This window comes from Numida meleagris, chromosome 4, assembly GCF_002078875.1.
Source record: "Numida meleagris isolate 19003 breed g44 Domestic line chromosome 4, NumMel1.0, whole genome shotgun sequence".
NCBI lineage: Eukaryota > Metazoa > Chordata > Aves > Galliformes > Numididae > Numida > Numida meleagris.
In genome coordinates, this window is record NC_034412.1 from 59,979,430 (window position 1) to 59,997,418 (window position 17,989).

Sequence of the window (17,989 nt, forward strand, 5' to 3'; positions counted from 1 at the left end):
AGAGAGCTTGTGCTCTTGATGTAGGAGGCACAAAGTGCATGGCAGGACTAAAGAATAACATTATGGAATATTTGTTCTGTCAGCACCAATACACATCAGCCACAATAACTTCTTCTAAACCAGCCAATGTACTGCCTTTTTTTCTCAAGGGAATCAAGGAAACATCTGCATAAAAGAGGTGCTTAAATAGATGTTAACAGAATATTGCTGTTACTGACACAGGCCTGAAAGCAACACATCCTCATGCAATGTTCTTGATGTTTGACAGCCCTGCATCAGTACACCACCCAGCTCTGTCCTGAGCTTTCACACGAGGTGGTAGAATCGAAACAATTGCAGAGAAAAAGCAGGAACTCTCTTTTCTTGCATACAGAATCATAGAATCACCAAGGTTGAAAAAGACCTCTGAGATCATCCAGTCCAACTGTTCACCTACCAGCAATATTTCCCCACTAAACCATGTCCCTTACTACAACATCTAAACACTTCTTGAACACCTCCACGGACGGTGACTCCACCACTGCCCTAGGTAGCCCGTTCCACTGCCTGACCACTCTTTCAGAGAAGAAATTCTTCCTAATAACCAACCTGAGAACTGAGTGGGTACTTAGCTCTATTACTTCATATACTCCTTCCAGGAAGAGCACTTCTTGCCCAAGCCAGACAGTGGTTTACTTGGATGGAGATAACTTCTCCAGACTCCGGTAATCCAGGTACTTGAGAACTGATGCCTACTGATGCAAAGAGCCAACATGGCCACATTCGTTTCCACTTTTTTAACCCATATCTCATCACATTGCTTTTATGAAGCAATATGATTCTACGGCACTTTTTGATATGCTTCACATTAAAAATAAGTTTTCTGGTCTCTTTTACAGAAGAAAAATGAAATCTGCTTATAATCTGTATGTTCTACCAGAGAAGAAAATACTGAGTCCTCGGGCTAAGAATGTTAATACAAAGTCTCTGTCTTTCAGCACTACTTCACAGACGTTGGTGTGGCATTTCTATTCATATTACACTTGTGCAAGGAAAAAGTGTCCTGTACTCTCTCTACCACGAGATATAAACTAATAGTTAAATTGTAGCAAACGTGCTTTTGGGAACAGCAGGAACTGTACTCTGTCTGTTGATATCTTACCTATCTCTTACAGTCACCCTCATTCCCTTTCCTAATCTGTCATCAGATAGAGCTGAGGGGACCTTGGTAAACTTTCCTCACTGTCAGGAATAAGCACAGTTTAAAACACAGTGCTGGCATAAATATGACACATCTGGCTCCAGCGCTACAAAGCTCAGCTGGGACGAGGGCTGGAAGTTAAAAATGGCTAGTTTTGCAAGTATGGCAGGAGAAGGATACCTGTATCATACGCATAAAGCAATACCACCACCAAAAAGTAAAAAAAAAAAATAAAATCGTAAGTCCCAGCTTGCTCCCTGGTTCATATTATGAGTGCATCTTCTCCACATCGCAGAAAAAGAAACAGCCCTCATGAGATCATGATTTGATTTACATCATCACATAACCGGCACATTAAATAGGTACTGGAGATGATTTTTGCCATGTCCTTGGTGCAGTGCCTTCTGAGAAAGAGTGCACCAAACACACATCTGGTCTATTAAGCTATGGAGACATTGTATGAACTATGTGGTACAGGCTGATGGAAAAAGAGACCAGTGAAATCTGCAAATGTAAATACAATTGCCAGAGGTGGAGGTCTCATTCTGGTAATGGCCAATAGCAAGCCGGGATAATGTAACTAAACGTACATGATGACACATGGGTGCAAACATAGCAGGAGATTCTAGTGAGATGTATGTGCCATGTGAAATGGCTGACATAATAGAAGGGAGGAACACCATCCATGGGGACCTGGGCATGCTCAAAAAATGGGCCCCTGATAATCTAATGAGGTTTAACAAGGTCAAGTGCAAGATGTTGCACTTGGGTTGAGGCAGTCCCAGATATGTGTACAGATTGGGAAGAGAACTCACTGAGAGAAGCCCTGCGGAGAAGAACTTGGGGGTCCTTGCGGACAAAAAGCTAGACATGAGTCAGCAGTGTACGCCTGCAGCCCAGAATGCTGACTGCTGCCTGGGCTGCATCAAAAGAGAGGTGGCCAGCAGAGAGTGAGAGGTGACTGTCCCTCTCTACTTTGCCCTTGTAAGGCCTCAGCTAGAGTACTTTGTCCAGATCTGGGGCCCCCACTACAGGAAAGACAGAGAGCTGGGTCCAGCGGCGGGCCATGAAGATGATCAGAGCGCTGGAGCACCTCTCCTGTGAGGAAAAGTTGAGGGAGTCGAGTTTATTCAGCTTGGAGAAGAGAAAGCTCCATGGAGACCTCACTGTAGCCTTCCAGTACTTGAAGGGAGCTTACAAACAGGAGGGGGACCGACTTTTTACATGGCGTGATAGTGATAGGACAAGAATGAATGGCTTTAAACTGAAAGAAGGTAGATTTAAATTTGACGTCAGGAAGAAATTCTTTACTCAGAGGGTGGGGAGGCAGTGGTGCAGGCTGCCCAGAGAAGCTGTGGATGCCCCATCCAAGGAGGTGCTCAAGGCCAGGTCGGGTGGGGCCCTGGGCAGCCTGATCTGGTGGGTGTTAGCCCTGCCCACGGCAGGGGGTTGAAGCTTGATGATCTTGAAGGACCCCTCCAACCTAATCCATTCTATGATTCTACGATTAGGTGACGTTTCCAAAAATTATTATTATTTTTAGAAATATCTTATGATACTCTATCAATGCAACCTGTGACAGGGTGAAACTGCATGATTTTCTCTCTTTAAAAAAAAGTACCAACTGAAACAGATTTTGTCACTCCTACAAAAAGAAGTTGCTAGGTATCTACCTGGGATTAGTATGACTGGCTAACAAATCTCTGACAATGCTTTTTATTTTCACAGACATCTTTAAAGTATAGCTTTGTAGCCAATTTCACACTTCAGTATCTCCAAATACAAAATGAATCACTTTTCATGTAAGCTATCGATCTACTGTATTAAAATAGTTTGGATCATTTTGGCTGTTTGGATTTGTGCTGACAGAGATAAACAGATTTTGATTATATAAAACTAATGCCTTCAGGTGGCTTCAAAACTGATATTTCAGATGGTTAACTCAGACTTACCTATTCAAGTTTTCAGCTTGATTTTACATATATGATTATCCAACTTTTATTTTTTTTTATATAAGAGCAGGTAGCAGTGCTGGGTTCTGGTATTAATTACACATGGAAACAGAAAACCTGAAGTAAACCTGGTAGCATTTTAAGAATCCAGCTATTGTGAACTCATCTGGAACTCATTGGGCTACCCCTTGCAGTAATGAATTCATGCTGTATTAGTAGTAACATCACATGTACACTAATGGATGTTCTACTGAGATCAGTATTATTTAATTGACTCAAAGGATTAGTTTAAGATCATTTTTCTTTGAGCTATATTTTTAACACAGCTTTTTATTGAAGCATTGGACAAAAAGAAGACATCAGAGGAAAAATACTCATGCAAAAATATACAAAATATGATGTTTTTGTCTCCTTAGTAAAGATATAAAAAGCATTAGAATTGTATAGTCTATCCCACATAAACATATCACTTGAGTTTATTTATAAAACAATTTTCTCTGTAGGAAACAAAATATTTAATTCTACAAAACTGAACATATGCAATTCAAGAGTGGTATTAACATTGGTACCAGCTGCATATCTGGGATACAATAAGCAATGGAAAAACAATAGTTTGGATACTGGAAAGACAGAACTTCTTAACTGTTTGCTATGTCTTGTGAACTGTACTAAAAATACTAAAAACATCGACATGATTAGTGTCAACCATTTTTAACTTCAATCCTGTTCACCAGTAAGTTTCTACACCTTTCCTGGGTTAGCTGACTAAGATGAACAAGCTGGTCTGATATCAAGACCCAGATCCATTTAATATAATCACTCAGCACTTCCACTGCTTATGAGAATGAAACAGGTCTTCCTAAGGCTATTGGTCCAGTATAAATGAATAAACTTTTAACAGCAAAAATAAAGAACTGACGAGCTCACTGATTCTCAGGCTTGGATGTCAACCTCAGTAATGGCAGAAAGCAATACTAAGCCTAAGGAAGAGTGAATGCAAACATCATAGACAAGGAAACCAATGGCCAACTAGCTGAACATACAGGTACCCAATTAAGGGCATATCACTGAAAAATTTTTTGGAAGAAATCTTGCAATTCCAGTTCATATTTCAACCTATGCTCCTCTGAAGATCCTGCTTCCCCATATGCAGTTCTCACTACGTCAGCATTGTCTCTTTCACAAATGACCTTAATTTTAATCATCTTACGGTGTAGCAACATATAGTAACTTAAAACATATCACTACAGAAATTCAACCACAGCTGCAGTTCCTGTAGGTCACCTATCTTTACTTTTTTCTGAACTTATATTTATACAGATCCTTCGGTCAGCTTTCAAGCTCAGAATAAAACCACATTCAATCAACCTGTGCCTACAGCACATATTACCTACCCCAAGATCTGAAAGTGAAATGGAGAGAAGACAGGAGAAGCAGGAGAAGGCACACCCAGGCAGTAAGAATTAAGAGAGGAAAATTAATTACTTGTGTGATGGAGATGATCTATTGTCCTAACTTACTTTTTGCAAGCAGTTACTACAAATACCCTGGTATTACCCAGGTATTGCCATCTCTTTAAATACCCTGCATTCCTCTGCATTCATCTCAATAAATATTCACAACTCTCCCTCCGTTGCATTCCAGACTTCAGTGCGTGACCAGGAAGTTCCACTCCCTTGGGTGGCATCTTTATGAAAACACTCACATTTAAGGGAAGTCTCATAGCAAACAAATGGTGTGGCTTTACACTAATCATCCACTACATTTCTGCATACAGGAAAGTGGAAAAAAAGCTCAACGGGGAGGTCTGCCAAGTCTCCCCTGGGATAGTCTTTGTGTAAAAACGAGTACTTTGGAAGTTAATTAGAGACAGTCTGGTTTTTATATTCAGTAAAAGAAAAGCCAGTTACAGCTAATGGGAATTCAAATGATTCTCATTCAGAATTGTTTATAGTTAATATTACAATTCAGTTTTTCACAGCAAAATAGCAAAATGAACATTAAGAGTGACTAAACAACGAAAGAATCCCACTTTCTGGAATTTAATTTTCTCTTAGCGATCTTATCCCTTGTGTAAGAGTTGTGAAAGCACTAGGGATTAATTAAACAATGCAAGAAAGATATATTGAACATATGGACACAACAGAATTTGCTAACGTTCACCGAGTGAGTCATTAACACTGGGAACGGAGACCTCCTTTGCGGAGCATACTGCCTCATAGCATGTGTGAAAAAGACCCTGGCTACAGTGCCTTTCTCAAGCACACCCAACAGCAGGGGAACAGCAACAGACTCCCACTGAAGACAAACATTCACACACGGGAGATAAACCAAATGACTGAACACAGGGGCAGAAATTATACAGCAGCCAAACAAATGATATAACTAAGCTTCCAAACAGTACAGCACTTCAGTTACAAGAGAAGTGCTGCACTGCACAGCAGAGAGCAGTGAAGAAATCCTTGAAGTAAGCCTAACATGTTCCTATGCTTCAGTGAAGGGTCCATGAAGTGCTATCAGCTCTGAACCTGAGCTGCATGTGGATCCACAACAGTCCCCAAAGTTGTTTTAGGACAGGTACCTGCTTCTGCTTGTAAAGCAGCTATGGGCATGCAAGGAGAGGCCACGCATGCTGCAGACAGCTAGGACTGGGCTAGGAAGAAGGCCTGGGTAACACTTAGTGAAAGCTGGACTGCAAGGGGCAAGGTTAGTGCTGAGCTTGGACTACCTGGCATACCTGTGACTACAGAAATCTTTTACTTGCAACAAGTAAACAAGTAAACAAGTAACAAGACAGCTTTATTTACCCCACTTTGGCAGAGGCTTAGCACCACACTATGGTAGTGATAAGCTCTGCAAGGGCAGCAGAGATCCCAAACTAATTTTGATACTGAACAGTAAGCTGAGTCAATGATTTTCCTTCTTTTTTCCCCTTCTTCAACAAAAAGCAGCTATTTTGGCCCAAAATGAGCATGAAGGAGAGTTTTCACGGGTAATATTTTATCTTTTCTAATTAGAAAAGAACATCAACTACTAGAGTTTATCACAGATTTGTTTTTCTCTACATTCCCAATGTTAAAATGATTATTTAAGAATACATTCTGATCAGCTTCCACTAGGAGTACTGTTTTTTCTTTAAACATTTGCCTATACAAAGCTAAAATAAAACAACAAAAGTAAAACTTCATATAGTAATAATAGAAAACTATTAGTGTATACTTACATATTTTTTCTAAACTGTGGCAAGAGTTCAAACCCTCTGGAAGCTATGTGAAATCATGGACAGAAAATATTGTGCTATAAGATGTTCATATTTCTGTCCCTATGCCAATACAGTCACTTTTCCAGGATTAGCAGAAAGCAAATTATTCTGTTTCTTAAGTGCCACATTAAAGCCTCCCAGCCCTGGATCCTGTGCAGTCATGAATGCTGCACTCCCGCAGTTCACGCCTCTGAAGCCTCTCACTCCTATGACAAAATGTCCCCTTCAGCAGTGCCAGCAACTGAAACACTAGGAGCTGTGAACAGATGCCTTTCTCAGGCAAATGCCCACTGAGATGGAGAACACACATCTGGGCAGCATACACAACTCTTTACCTTTCCTGCTCTTAAAATGTTTCCTACCTAGAATGCTCTTACGTCTTGTTCTAATGGGAAAACTACCTCTTTGCTTTCAGTTCAGTGCCTACCTACTTAATTGCTGCTACTCATGCAGCAAGATGTCAAATGATGAAATTAAAAAGAGGTTTTGTCAAAATGCTTTCTTACAGCCTGAACAAATATTACTTTGTGATGAAAAATGAAAACCAATGAAGTTCCAATGCTATTAATCTCAAATCTCATTTTCTCACTGAAATTTTCATTTAATCATATTTACTGTCGAAACCCTACTTAGAAATTTTTCATCTAAATCTAGGTCTTAATCAATCTTAGAAGGAGCTACTTTCTGCTTTCTCTTATATTTTCTATGAATTTCATTAATGTGGCTACAATCCAATTCATAATCCACAAAGGCTCGTGGTAAATTTTGATGTGATAGCACAGAAATTATATACATTACAATCTAGATATTAAAAAAGAATAATGAGAAGATAACATTTTTAAAACTGTGTTTTATTTTAACTTCCTGTAGAACAGAAGTTAAGAAGAATTTAAGCTGAATAGGAATATAATACTGTTCTTTTTTCTGTTTAGCAAATCTGGATAGATCCAAAAATTGTATAGACTTTTGTATTTTAAGTTCATAATCTTCTGATCAGCCCATTTCCTCCTGGATGAAGTAACCCCTGATAGATAAAACTTCCTGTAACTTTTCACAGGACACATGTACAAACTCAGACTATCGCTTCGGTCTGTGCATTATAATCCGGTACTTTCCCCTGACTGTGCTCTTGAGACAGAATCATACACTTCAATTGTATGACCTCTGTTTTAATAATACTGACATCAAACACTCCCTATGGGGTTCTAGAAATACCAGCCTTATAGCATTTACTAGACAGTGCTGACCTCCCTCACACACAAATGGAACAATTTCTTTTTTCATAAGTGTCAGTTGGAAATATTTCTATCAAACGCAGACCCAAACAGTCAGGATTTAACTGTCAATTTAAGTCTTCAGTTAACTGTGCCAAGATCAGCTGGCGCTTTAATCAAAATGGCACACAACACCATCTATCATATTTCATGCACATAAATGCCCAGTGGATGTGAGTTCTTGCAATTTTAAGGAAAACCATACATTCAATGAATCTGTGCTTCAAAAGTGACACCTACACAGTACACACAAATTAAAAAAAAAAAATACTTAAAATTAGCAACCTGGAATTCATGGAATATGCAGCAATCAAATGAAGACTGTGGCCCCTTTGGAAAGGGAAAGAATCAAGAGTCATAGACATATTTGACATCACCCAGAATGGCTCACAAAACCATGTTTTTCACTAAACAGTGTTTGCATTGCACCAAAATTATTTTAAAAAGTAAACTTAAAAAAAGAGCAGTAACTCATGAAAAATTAAGCAACCGAGCTCTCAGACTTGTGAATATTAATCACATTATCTACATTCACAGTGGGGAGGGATGTTTCCATCTCAGCACTTACTCTATAAGACTGTGCTTGGCATCAGTAAAAACTAAGCGTGGGGATCTTCTCATCTGAATGCCTTTATTCCTGTGCCCTTTTTCAGCATTAATAGCCAAACAGATTTACTAATGAAGTAATCTCCTCTATGAAAAAATGCACTGAGAACAACTTTGCATAAAAGGTGAAGAAAAAAACTCTTATTTGCAGGAAATACACACTGCAGCTTTTATAGCATTCGTTGTAAACAAGCAGGGCAGTGTACTAGCTCTGTTTACCGAGAAAAGCTGCTGTTTCTATCACTTGCAAACAGAAATGGTATGATCACCAGAATAATTTAATGAACAGTAAATAAATTCACTAAAGCATTCGGTTTGAGTCACTTATTAAGAAGTAAAAAGTATCAGGTTATAAATATCTTCAATACTTGCCGTGTCTTGTGAGTTACAGAGACATCCAGGCTCACAGGTATTGTGCCAAAGCCTGCTCTCATTTACACGAATGCAGATATGAGGTAGCTACACCAGTTTCATTGTTTAACTGAGCTTGCCTTGCTGAACATTGCCGTAGGGAATAACAGAATATTACGCATCGCTCCTCAAGGTATTTTGATGTGGGTTTTGTCATGATGAGGGCTGAAGGTTTTCACTCCTTAATAATCAGGTGATGTTATATTTGCTGCATCGATTCACCCAGTATTCAGGGGAAAGATGAGACTAGAGACAGAAGAGACCCAAGTCCAGTATCCCACTATCAGACATTGTATATTCCACAAAATCACCCAGAATTCTTGCCACTACTGGGACACCTGAAAGGTTAGGACTTCTGTTTGCTATTCTGTATTCTTGGACAACTGTAACCAAAGATGTTTTCACTTTACAAAGATGCCAAGCTTTGCTGCTTACCTTTCCATCACAACGTGCTGAAGTAGCAGAATCACTATGCTGTCACTGACAAAGAGTTCATCGTGTCTATCTCTGATGAAACAAGGAAAGCAGAGCTTTTGGCAGGTTTAAATCTTCTCCCTGAAATTTTCCCTTTCTGCCAAATTTCCTAAGTAACAAAGTCTAAGTCTTTCTGTGGTGCATATGAGGCAGCTGGGGCTGTGAACTCTTGTACCGTCAAGAGACAAAGGAGATTCCTTAGTCCCAGACCCTTTGTGCACAAAGCCCATAGATGGCAAAAAAACTGCACTGCTCATAGAAAAAAAGGAGACAGAAAATTAAGAAGACCCTACCGATTTATTAGGATGCTGAAGTTTCTTCTCTAGAGATGAAACCGTTAGAGAATGGGAAGGAATGACAGAGACAGCCCAGGGTCACGCTGCCATCCAGAAGGACATCAGGAGGCTGGAGAAACTCCGAGGCTGACAGAAACTTCGTGCAGTTGAACAAGTGGAAGGACAAAGTCCTGCACGTACAGTAGAACAACCCCCTGCACCAGAACACTTACATACACAAAAACATATCTAAGAATAATACAAGTGCATCTAACATTGTAAATACAAATGAGGAATATTTTGAACTCAATTTACTTGTGACTATTTCACTTGACATTCCGTGTAAATTTACATCTTTCCTGGTCTCTTACATTATTCAGAACGTTGTTTTTAATTTTCCTCCAATATAGACAGATTCGGATGATTTAGAAAATCTGCCAGCAAGCAGCTGCCAATTTTAGTATATACATAATTTAGACCTGTCTTCAGTTTAATTGACACTTGGCTTATTTGAAACACAAAACTTGGCCACTGAGGAAAAAAAAAAATCACTCTTTTTTAACAGGATCATAGAAATATTAGCAACAGCAGTCCATAAATCGCTAAAAATGATTTTTAAATTCTCAGGGCGTGAACAGTTACTGTGTCAAATAGAACAGCAGTTTGATGGGAAGGGAACATTTTTTCTACGAACAATGATTTTGCTTCAACTAAAATGAACCCAGTTATAAAGAGCAATCCTATTATCACATAAGCCTGGTTTCTAGAGTTCCACTTAGTAATACGGTTAACAAGAAATAAGAACATTAATTATTAAAGCCAATTCCTCAAGCATGCAACTAAGTAGCAGCATCTTTAGAAAATAAAAGAGTAACTCCACAAAATCTCACTTTAACGCAGCTAAAGATGCTGATAATTGCACACTACAAATTGGAACATCTAATTCCATACTTTTGTGCCATTTCCTTCTCCACCATTCAAACATAATGACAATATACTTGTAACCAGAAAAAGACGACAAAAAATGTCATAACAGTGTTGAGTAGGAATGAAACACTGTCAAAATTAACGTTAAAAATAAAGGAAAACAACTTAAGAAAGACTAAGGATTATTTAACACAACAGCAGTCCCCTGTATCAAAACAAAAGTTGTTGCATTGCGGAGGTATTTTGTTTCAAACCAATACATGCTTGCTTTCATCCAAATCTGGCTATAGTAACTTGATGTCATTGTTCACAAATGCGTGGGTCAGGATCAGTTTGTGAATTAGAACCTAATGACATTTTCCAATATGCATTTAGAGTCACATCAAACGCTGAATTGTGGAGGTGAAAAGTGTGTCTCTCCCTTCTCAGAACCTCCACAAAGGCAAGTACTGTCATCCGCACACAAACAAGTTACCCCCTTGTCTCAACAGCTCAGACATGAGCTGCTCTCTATCTACTATATTAGATCTTTATGAGCTTTTAACATAGTGAAAGTTGGCTAAATCATACTTCATCATGATTTATCATCTTAAGAAATGGGGCCTTTTTAAAATACCTGGACAGTTTGCCAAAAATCTTAAAGAAGTCTCAAGATACTATGCAGCCAGTACTTTCTCACGTTATTTCTCCATGCAAACATAAAGCCACTCATTTTCCAGTTTGGGTTGCAATCAGCACTTGCGCAATACAGCTTATTCTAACTACATACTAAAACAACCCTCAAGCAGAGGTGGCTGATGAGCAATGCCGAGAAAAACATCACAAAGTCTTACAAACCCCTATTACTAAAAGTACCACAACTACAGCAGCCCCATTCTGAAGTACAAGGAACTGAGGAATGGGGTTAGGGTTAAAAGGAAAAAAAAAAAAAAAAGAAAAAGTAACATGACACAGCAAGCCATGGGTAAATGAGAATGTGAGAATAAATCCAGCACTTCCTAAGCTCCAGTTTCTTGCTTACTAGTAAGATTGCACCCATATGGAGGTCATCTCTCCCAAGCTATTTTTGTTTACTGCATGTTTTAAGGTGTTGCACAAAGCTTTTGCTTACTGCACTCACCCACCAAGTAGATCATGTCCTTTGGCACTAGAGCATCCTGTTTAAAGTTGAAGAATATCAACGTAATGTGGCTGTTGCTGTTTTTTTTCCTTCAGGTTTTTGTTTAAGTCTAGCTCTAGGTTTGTTACTGTCAGTGTCTTTTCATATTTTTCATGGAATACCAGCACAGTTGTCACTGGAAATGGAGTAGGAATGTGCATCTCATCTACTGTATGCAAAGAACTTGGCTAGATTATTTTTCCCTCTGTATGAATGATAGTACAATCCGCTTTACAAACATAATGCAAAATCGGCAAGGGTACCGTGTAAAAGCCTGCAGGTGAGGCGACACTACTATGACTTCTAAATTTATGTGCAACCTGGTTGGCCAAAATGTGTTCAAGGACAGAGCAAGGTTATGGCAGCTACGCAGATGAAATCTAAATATCATCAGTGTAATGTGAAATGCATGTGTGGCAGTAACTGCAGATAGCCATTCACAGTGAGATAAAGCCTTTGGCAGAAAGAGTTCAGCAATCTGGTCGTGCTGTTGTGCGGAAAGAGCTGAACGCAACTTTGGACATGTTGAAGAAACAGAAAAAGACACAGGATATTTTACCTAGCAAATTAGCACAGGCAACATGCAGACCTGGTGAAACATCCTGAAGCATTTTAGGAAATCACTTCAGTAATAGAAATAGGGAACATTACACGTTAAAACACGTACCTCTAAATTTTACTACCATGACTTGGCTGTATGTCTTTACTATCATTTCCCACTGGAAACATTTTCCAATTTTTTAACATTGTTTAGAATGAAAACTCAAATAAAAATGCATCAGTCATTAGAAAGAAAGATTAAAAGAGATCTTCTGGCATGAGTTTAATTTAGAGCAGGCCACTCAGTGAACTTGAATTTTACTGTTATAAAAAGTTTATGCAAAGTGAAATGGAATGGACCATGGAAAAATAGTATGTGAAATAGAAAATAACTGGGCAGCTGGACTGCAGTTCTGGATTCCCTTTGCCAGGTCTGACCATTAAAACTCATTCTCTTCCTTCTCCCATTTATCTTCAAATGGATTTTCAATTCCCTTTTGTTCTGTGGCACAGTTACAACAGATGGGATAACAAATACCGCCCCGTGAAACCAGCCTCATGCTTTATGCCAAGAACACCTCCCTGGTCATGCGAGGGAAAGGAAGGTTTGAATCTCTTCTGGTTGCAAAAGTTACTGAACCTGCCTCCTCAGTGCTAGATGACTGTTCTGATATTGCAGTATTAAATAAACAAACGTCAGCATCATCACTGTCACATCTCCTCTACACATAAATAAAAAAAATAGAACATCTCTGTACTTTAAAATATAGCAATGGCAGTGACCAATGCATTTCCCAGCTAGATGCTGCAGTACCTGTGCTTCCAGGATTTGTAAATCCTTTGCTGGAAATAAACCGAACAGCACAAGTTCATATCAAGTCCCTTGCAAGAAGGGAGTGAACCAGACTACCGACTCCAAGCTGCAGCAGCTGCAAAGGACAATGTCACTTTCCAAAACGTCCTACAGTTACACTGCACAGTCCCTGAAGAGAGCTAGTAATGAAAGCAGAAAGTATGGGCCACTCTGAAGCTTAAGCAAAGAGCGCAACAAAGTAATGACGCGACTCCCCAATGCAGCCGGGCAATCCGTTATTACCCAGGGGCTTCCTCTCATCTAGCAGAAGGCCTGCAGATTCTTTCTTCTGTTTTAACAGATCATTTGCACTTCTGCAACAACTGAAGTAACACTGCATGTAATGAAAATGCTTACGTTCATGATTTTTATGATTTTTTTCACTCTCTTTGACACGTCAGATCATTGCTGAGGTTGATGCTTCATCACATACAAGTCCAAATTTACGGATTTCTTCATTGACATCTTACCATATCAAAGACATGGCAAAACCTTCAGCAAACACAAAGTAAGCTTTGCTTTAGCTCAATGAATTTTTCTCAGTAGCACGAGTGACCTGAATCTTAGAGTAACTACCTACCCTTGGTCTACTCATCCGCTAACTCTGTTGGATTACAATGAAGGAATAGCTCACCTTGAGCAATAACGCCATGTTTTCACTCAAATCAGATTGCCAGGAAGGGAGACTGTAGGGAACAATTAGCATCAAACTGCTACTCACATTACTAAGCCATCTGTTTTCCATTTTTACACTCCTAGCAGCATCAGATCATGAGGTTTGGATGTGGCCATCCATTGTGCAGTAGACGCAGATAACTAGCTTGAACTTTCAAATATTGTTCCAATTTTGTTTTGCTTTTTTTTCCTAAAATCTTTGCCAATACAGCCTTACGCAACAAACAAGCGAACAGCGTGCCCTTTTGGTCTCATTAATGGCTTAGAAAATAAAAACATTTTATTGAAATTGTTCTAGCAAATCGTTTCTTCACTCATTTTCCTGGCTACTTTGCAAGTGATCCCATGATCTATCATTAAGTGATTTTTTTATCATCGTTTTTAAGAGCAAAAAGAATCCCAAAGACTCTTCCCACGCTTCTCAAGGGGCAACCTGACTGAAAATGGATCAGTGACTAAATTCTAAGGAAAAAAATAAAGTACTTATTTGCTGTTTTTAATGTTCTTAAAGATAATTAAGAAATACAGCATTTCACTTTCCATGTGATCTATATGATGAACTGGTTGAAGTAGAGTTGTATAAGCTGAATTTTGTACCTGATATGGCCCATATCTAGTTCACTGCTGTTCTTGTGCAAAGACATTTTTACTTACTTTTAAGTTATCAATGTTAAGTATACAAGTATTGCCTAGATAAAGGTGTTTTCAACGACCCATCTCATTCACAAACTGTTCATGGTTCTTCTGCTATTACTCAACAGAGCAGATGAGTTGTAATGGAAACATAGCAGGTTTATAAATCATGCAATCGTCTCCCCACTATAGGATTAGATGTTCCAAGGAAGCAAACTGAAATGAGAAGGACAGTTGGCAAGGTGGAGAGGCTCAAGGTATAGCTCCAACTAATCCTGTTACACTTGCTAAAAAATTTTTCCTTCCATACAGGAACAGATATCTTACTTAGAAAGTCATTCTCTCCCATTTTCTTAAGCTGTTCAATAATAATAAGAAAATTTTGTATGCCTGCTTTCAGTAATAATCAACATTCTGACAATGGATAACTAACTTGCATGGGGATCTAAATGAAGAAAAAAATGCAGGAAGACTCTACATTTCAAGGGGAAATGAAGGAACAGTTCATGTTTTTTGCTTCAAATATTTCTAATGCAAACACTATATGTTTCACAGTATATTTGTCTCTTTAGACATCATAACTCTTAGGCAGTTCTTGCAACACAATTACTCAAACAAGTCCATCTTGGTTATGTATCAGAAACGACACAATAAAAAGCAAGCACAAATAACAACTATCATCAAAAACGTTGTAATTGTGCAACAATGCCCTATTAGAAGGCTTTATGATACTATCAAGGCACATTTACCCTGCTAACCGATCTTCAGTATTCCTTTGCTTCTCGGTACCTGATGACACATTGACAGTCTAATTCTCTGCTGATGAGTCTGTTCAGCTATTACTTAGAAAAGGCCTGTTCTTAATTTAAACTGTGGTATATCTCTTAGTCTTACAAGAGATTAGTCTAAACTACCTGAGAACTGCATCATTTTCTATTAATTTATTAATATGAGAACTTCAGAATGACAGGGGCTTAACATGAACTGAATTAAAATGCACCATTCCAATTATTTCCGGTGCTTAATTGGGGATTTAGTAAGAGCTGGATTCAGTGGGTTTCACATCACCTGTTACCACTGTAACATGACATCACTGAGCACTACAAAGTTTTCAAGGCATGAAAAGCTCATTCAAGTTCTGCTCTCACTGATTCTGTAACAGGATTCTTTTCTTTACCCAAAACCTTTCAAACTAATTGTTCATCAGTTAAGTTAGCTTTAGTGTAACAACAACAAAAGGTAAACCAAAACAGGGTGTTTTTCATCCGATGTTAGATAAGGAGCCCCTTTCAGAGATGTTTTGGTACTGCTAACCTATGTTATCATTTCAAATACAAGAAGTACCACCTATACCATGGTAGAAATCTGCTTCCTCCAAAGCACGGAAGTGTTGAAACAATTATTATGTAAACAAAAGCGATAGATTATTTATACAGTTCATATTCCATAAATCACGAACACTAAACTATAAAGAAACGACATGCATAAGGGCCCCACATTAACTGCTGAATAAACATGCACAATTCTACAGACATTCTGACATAATCGATGTAGGTGCACCTTGACAAAATGCCTTAGCATGAGATGAAACTTTCACTGTGCCACAAATATGCTTGATTTTTCACCACAGTCAACGAAAAATGTCTTCTACCAAACATACAAGTGTTTCTGTTTATAAAGAATACGTATATACATTTAAAACAACACCCACAATATACTAAAGTTCCTCCTGGAAGGCTTGTCAGTGATCTACGCTTATACCCTAGCTCTTGGTGTTCAGAACAAGACATTGTGGAAGAAGCTCTCACTTTATGTATTAAATGTGCCAGACACACCAGATAGTAAACCATGTTACAAAGGGAAATGCCCATGCATAGACAAAAAGACTGCCATGTACACACTTCTTACATCTCTTAGACAGGCAGTCTCCATAACCAAAAATATTTAGTTCAGAGGAAGAAAGTTAATCTATAATTGCAGGGTGCTGGCAGGAAAATAAGCATATAGACTTTAAAAAAAAAAAAATCTTACTACAGGTGATTTCTATCACTATCATTTTTATTTTCTGATTTCAGGTCAATTATTTCCTTCATTCTGGAACACGTTTTAAAAACTGGCAAAGAAACGCATCTAAAACTCACCTAAACTCGAGGACTCAGTAAAATGAAAATGCTGCAGTTCAAGACTGAACTAGAAGGATGCAAATAACTCATGTGCCTGGTGCCATCTCCTGGTAGCTTAGAGGTAAAGTCATTAGAAGAATCTTACTCAACTATTTTACTGAATGTTGTTTTGTAGTAGTAGCTTTTTAAACTCTCAAAATTCACAAAAGCTATTTCACTACACAAGAAGACCAGTATCAGGACACAGCTTTGTTCAAGCTAAATGATGTTTTTACACTGGCTTAAGGAAAGAAACCATTTTTTTCTCATTTTCTAGGATAAAGAAGGACTTATCTGAATATTTTTAATTTCAAAATAAATTCAGAATCACTGATAATAGATAAAGAGACAAGTAATTTTAAAGAGTTTTACACCATGTTCCCCAAATGAATCCTTCGGAGGAAGTTTACTCATCGTAACAGAAGTTCTAATACAGCTGATTAGTCCACGCTGACTCATTTTAAAGTCAATTTCTTTTTAATGAACATTTAAGATTCAACGCATTCTTTCCCAGTTGCACTCTTTTCTTGCTGTTGATGAAAGAATGCAGTCTGGCTACCCGTAACAATACCCCACGGTTTACATTGTAAAAAAAAGCGCTGGCCAACATGTAACGAAGTCATTTTGACAGCTGGCACAGGTACCTCATCCAACTTCAATGCTACAAAGACCGTTGAAAACAAACTTGACCACCAACAAAAATTAAAACAAACTGAGCTCAGTAATACAATGCCTTATAAAAACATGCAATATTTTACATTAATTCTAGAGCTAGTTCCAGACAGTAATAAATCAAAGGAATCCTGGCTGAAAGCTGTGAAGATGCAATAGAAGGCGGTAAAATGCTCACACACTGTGATCTAAAATTTAGAAGTTTTGAAAATAACACTTGCATAAAGAAACAGAGATGGTACTTGGCTGCGCTGGTGACCTATCGTATGTCCTGGAAAAGCTTTAGCTGGGAACAACCCAAACATCATTCCCTCCCACAGCACAGAGAACTAAACAGCTGAAATAGAAAAGTAACAATTTCACTAGAAACCGTGGAAGTTCAGCCAACTGAGAAGGGCCTCAGTCCACCAGAAGGTGAAGACAGCATCCAGCATGGGATCTACAAATACCACAAGGTAGACTGAGGGAGGAAGGGAACAAAAAGTCTAACCTGCAGAACAAGAACAAGCTCAACACCCACCCACCATAAATATTAGGCAGAGACAACTTCAGATGGGCAGCATTATAAACCCCAAAGGAGAATCAAAACAAGGCACAGAAAATAGGAGAGAAGAAAGTGAAAGGACCAGCTCTTTCTATGGGCTAGTAGAGAAGCTCCCCCTTAAGTGGGGAGGGAAATAACTCAAAAGAGCTTGAGATCTACCAGAACAGGAGAAGAACTAAGGCTCTGCTACCCAGGGTAAGATTCCCTTCCTCTGCACAGGAAGAACTGGATTTTACTGAGACTTAATATGACAATTTGTTAATGTGATAAGAGGGCTTTTGTAACAAATAGGACTTTTATTTTACAGCCTGTTTTATTATGCTGGCAAGAGAGACCCGTCCACATTGCCCTGAGGGCTAAAAAAAACTAAACCAAAAAAAAGCCCCAAAC

At 38.6% G+C, this 17,989-nt stretch overlaps 1 long non-coding RNA gene across 1 annotated transcript in view; it reads right to left on the bottom strand.

The window, feature by feature from the left end:
- Positions 1 to 17,989, bottom strand: part of LOC110398059 — a 134,005-nt gene that overhangs the window by 114,106 nt on the left and 1,910 nt on the right. The window lies entirely within an intron of this gene.